This window comes from Oncorhynchus gorbuscha, linkage group LG02 (genome assembly GCF_021184085.1).
Source record: "Oncorhynchus gorbuscha isolate QuinsamMale2020 ecotype Even-year linkage group LG02, OgorEven_v1.0, whole genome shotgun sequence".
NCBI classification, from domain to species: domain Eukaryota; kingdom Metazoa; phylum Chordata; class Actinopteri; order Salmoniformes; family Salmonidae; genus Oncorhynchus; species Oncorhynchus gorbuscha.
In genome coordinates this window covers 16,289,664-16,295,055 of record NC_060174.1, presented here as the reverse complement: position 1 = coordinate 16,295,055, position 5,392 = coordinate 16,289,664, and positions in this window count along the sequence as shown.

The following is a 5,392-nucleotide window of genomic DNA, read 5'->3' as shown; positions in this document are numbered from 1 at the left end:
CTAGGCAAGTCAGTTAAAAACAAATGTTTATTTTCAATGACAGCCTAGGAACAGTGAGTTAACTGCCTGTTCAGGGGCAGAACGACAGATTTGTACCTTGTCAGCTCTGGGATTTGAACTTGCAACCTTCCGGTTACTAGTCCAAGGCTCTAATCACTAGGCTACCCTGCAGGTTGCCGTCGTGTTCTTAGACACAGGGACTATGGTGGTCTGCTTGAAACATGTTGGTATTACATACTCAATCAGGGACATGTTGAAAATGTCAGTGAAGACACCTGCCAGTTGGTCAGCACATGCCCCGAGCACACATCCTGGTAATCCGTCTGGTCCCACAGCCTTGTTAATGTTGACCTGTTAAAAGGTCTTACGTCGGCTACAGAGAATGTGATCACACAGTCGTCCAGAACAGCTGATGCTCTCATGCATGCCTACCCTGGCATGCATGCCTACCCTGGCATGATGTCTCATGATGCCTACCCTCTCATGCATGCCTACCCTGGCATGATGTTTCATGTAGGCCTACCCTGGCATGACGTTTCATGTAGGCCTACCCTGGCATGATGTTTCATGTAGGCCTACCCTGGCATGATGTTTCATGTAGGCCTACCCTGGCATGACGTTTTGATAACTATATTGTATTTCTCTATGGGACAGACACTTCAACATCTTATTCCTTATACTTTTGGATTGTGTGTTTTGCCATTTATGAATGTGTTATTCAATGCAAACTGAAAAACAGCTTCAATCTCAAGGCCATCAGACTGTTAAACAGCCATCACTAACACAGTGGCTGCTGCCAACATACAGACTCAAATCTCTTTCCACTTTAATAAATGGATTTAACAAAAGGTATCACTAGTCACTTTAAATAATGACACTTTAATAATGTCTACATATCCTACATTACTCATCTCATATGCATAAACTGCATTCTATACCATCTGCTGCATCTTGCATATGCCGCACGGCCATGGTTCATCCATATATTTTTTTTGTACATATTCTTATTGATCCCTTTACATTTGTGTATAAGGTAGTTGTTGTGAATTTGTTAGATTACTTGTTAGATATTACTGCACTGACAGAACTAGAAGAACACATTTCTATGGGCTACAGTAGTAAATGCCAAATTCAATATTTAATCAAATATTTTGTTTAAAGAATATATATATACCTACAGGGATCCAACAATTCTAAATCAAATATCTAAATGATCCATGGTCTGACCATCTTAAAACTATTCCATAAAACTCTTCTTTGTAAATACCCATATCTACTCTCATGCTGTTGCTGATCACACATTCTTTACAGAAGCTCTTATATGGGCGAAAAGTATGAGACAGGACAGAGAAGCAGGGGAAATGTTATAGCGGTATTTTTGACATGCATAGTCGAGAGACGTGCTTTGATAATCCAACCTATGGATTCTGAAGGCCGACCTTCAAACTCAGTGCCTCTTTGCTTGACATCATGGGAAAATCAGAAGAAATCAGCCAAGGCCTCAGAAAATAATTTGTAGACCACAAGTTTGGTTCATCTTTGGGAGCAATTTCCAAACACCTGAAGGTACCATGTTCATCTGTACAAACAATAGTACGCAAGTATAAACACCATGGGACAACACAGCCATCATAGCACTCAGGAAGGAGACACGTTCTGTCTCCTAGAGATTAACTTACTTTGGTGGGAAAAGTGCAAATCAATCCCAGAACAACAGCAAAGGACCTTGTGAAGATGCTGGAGGAAACAGGTAGAAAGTATCTATATCCACAATAAAGCGAGTCCTATATCGACATAACCTGAAAGGCCGCTCAGCAAGGAAGAAGCCACTGCTCCAAAACCGCCATAAAAAAGCCAGACTACGGTTTGCAACTGCACATAGAGACATGTCCCCTGGTCTGATGAAACAAATATAGAACTGTTTGGCCATAATGACCACTGTTATGTTTGGAGGAAAAAGGGGGAGGCTTGTAAGCAAAAGAACACCATCCCAACCGTGAAGCACGGGGGTGGCAGCATCATGTTGTGGGGGTGCTTTGCTGTGCAGGAGGGACTGGTGCACTTCACAAAATAGATGGCATCATGAGGTAGAAAAATTATGTGGATATATTTAAGCAACATCTCAAGACATCAGACAGGAAGTTAAAGCTTGGTCGCAAATGGGTCTTCCCAATGTACAATGACCCCAAGCATACTTCCAAAGTTGTGGCAAAATGGCTTAAGGACAACAAAGTCAAGGTATTGGAGTGGCCATAACAAAGCCCTGACCTCAATCCCATAGAAAATGTGTTGGCAGAACTGAAAAAGCATGTGCGAGCAAAGAGGCCTACAAACCTGACTCAGTTACACCAGCTCGGTCAGGAGGAATGGGCCAACATTCACCCAACTTATTGTGGGAAGCTTGTGGAAGGCTACCCAAAACATTTGACCCAAGTTAAACAATTTAAAGGCAATGCTACCAAATACTAATTGAGTGTATGTAAACGTCTGACCCGCTGGAAATGTGATGAAAGAAATAAAAGCTTAAATAAATCCTTCTCTACTATTATCCTGACATTTCACATTCTTAAAATAAAGTGGTAATCCTAACTGACCAAAGACAGCAAATTTTTACTAGGTTTAAATGTCAGGAATGGTTAAAAACTGAGTTTAAATGTATTTGGCTAAGGTGTATGTAAACTTCCAAATTCAACTTTATATGTGACTGCAACCTCTTTAACATGAGGTTATAATTCACTTGGGATGTACTACTGCTATACAACCACGAGGACTGCCGTAGTGTCTCTAAATGAAATACACTACACAAAAGTATGTGGACACCCCTTCACATTAGTGGATTCGGGCCATTTCAGCTGCACTCATTGCTGACAGGTGTGTAAAATCGAGCAAACAACCATGCAATCTCCGCAGGTGAACATTGGCAGTCGTGAAGAGGGCACAACAAAACCTATTCCCCCTCAGGAGACTGGAAAGATTTGGCATGGGTCCTCAGATCCTCAAAAGGTTCTACAGCTGCAACATCGAGAGCATCCTGACTCGTTGCATCACTGCCTGGTATGGCAACTGCTCGGCCTCCGACCGCAAGGCACTACAGAGGGTAGTGTGAAAAGCCCAGTACATCACTGGAGCCAAGCTTCCTGCCATCCAGGACCTCAACACCAGGTGGTGTCAAAGGAAGGCCCTAAAAATTGTCAAAGACTCCAGCCACCCTAGTCATAGACTTCTCTCTGCTACCACACGGCAAGCGGTACCAGGGCGTCAACTCTAGGTCAAAGAAGCTTCTAAACAGCTTCTACCCCCAAGCCATAAGACTCTTGAACATCTAGTCAAATGGCTACCCAGACTACTTACAGTGCCCCCCCCCCTTTACACCACTGCTACTCTCTGTTATCATCTATGCACAGTCACTTTAATAACTCTACCTACATGTACATACTACCTCAACTAACCAGTGCCCCCGCACATTGACTCTGTATGGTACCCCTCTGTATATAGTCTCGCTATTGTTATTTTACTGCTGCTTTTTAATTACTTGTTACTTTTAACTCTTATTCTTATCAAGCATTTCATTGTACGGTTGTATTCAGCACATGTGACAAAAAAATGGATTTGATTGACAGTAGAATGGCCCAAACTGAAGAGCTCAGTTACTTTCAACATGGCACCATCATAGGATGCCACCTTTCCAACAAGTCAGTTTGTCAACCTTCTGCCATGCTAGAGTTGCTCTAAGTGCTGCTATTGTGAAGTGGAAACGCATAGAAGCAACAACGGCTCAGCCACAAAGTGGTAAGCCATACAAGTCCACAGAATGGGAGAGTCGAGTGCTGAAGTACGTAAAAATATAGTCCTTCCTTGGTTACAATACTCCCTACCGAGTTCAAAACTGCCTATGGAAGCAACACCAGCCCAATAACGGTTCGTTGGGAGCTTCATGAAATTGGTTTAAATGGCAGAGCAGCCACACACAAGCCTAAGATCACCATACGCAATGCCAAGCATTGGCGTGGTGTTAAGCTCGCCGCCATTGGAAATGCGTTCTCTGGAGTGATGAATCACGCTTCACCATCTGGCAGTCTGATGGACAAATCTGGGTTTGGAGGAAGCCAGGAGAACGCTACCCACAATGCGTTAGTGCCAACTGTAACGTTTGGTGGAAGAATAATGGTTCGGGGCTAATCCCCTTAGTTCATATGAAGGGAAATCTTAAAGCTACAGGATACAATAGCATTCTAGACGATTCTGTACTTACAACATTGTGGCAACAGTTTGGGGAAGGCCCTTTCCTGTTTCAGCATGACAATGCCCGTGTATAAAGCGAGGTCCATACAGAAATGGTTTGTCGAGAGTGGTGTGGAAGAACTTGACTGGCCTGTACAGAGCGCTGACCTCAACTCCATCGAACACCTTTGGGAGGAATTGGAACGCCAACTACGAGCCAGGCCTAATGACCCAACATCAGTGCCCAACCTCACTAATGCTCGTGGCAAAATGGAAGCAAGTCCCCACAGCAATGTTCCAACATCTAGTGTAAAGCCTTCCCAGAAGAGTGGAGGCTGTTATAGCAGCAAAGGGGGACCAACTCCATATTAATGCCCATGATTTCAAATTGGATGTCCGACGAGCAGGTGTCCACATACTTTTGGTCATGTAGTGGACACAATGGTTTCTCTAACGTGGCTCGACAGATCAATCCTCAGAGCTATGTTAAGATTATAATTATAAAGTAACAGTTGTGTTCTTATGACACTGTATTGTAGCAGCTTTATGGTAGCAATTGTAACAGTTGTGTTCTTAGGACAGTGTGTTGTAGCAGCTTTATGGTAGCGATTGTAACAGTTGTGTTCTTAGGACAGTGTGTTGTAGCAGCTTTATGGTAGCGATTGTAACAGTTGTGTTCTTAGGACAGTGTGTTGTAGCAGCTTTATGGTAGCGATTGTAAAAGTTGTGTTCTTAGGACAGTGTGTTGTAACAGCTTTATGGTAGCGATTGTAACAGTTGTGTTCTTAGGACAGTGTGTTGTAGCAGCTTTATGGTAGCGATTGTAACAGTTGTGTTCTTAGGACAGTGTTTTGTAGCAGCTTTATGGTAGCGATTGTAACAGTTGTGTTCTTAGGACAGTGTGTTGTAACAGCTTTATGGTAGCGATTGTAACAGTTGTGTTCTTAGGACAGTGTGTTATAGCAGCTTTATGGTAGCAAGTGTACTTCAAGTGAAAGTCTAGAGCCTCCTTTTACCAGACAGGATACTGAATCTGTCAGAGACACTGACCAGAATGAGTTTGAGGTCCCATGCTCAAGGTACAGTACATATTGCAGCTCTGCAGAAACTGGAGAGCTACTTCTTCTGAGAAAACTGACAGAAGTCAACAAATGCCGACAAAAGGGTCAAG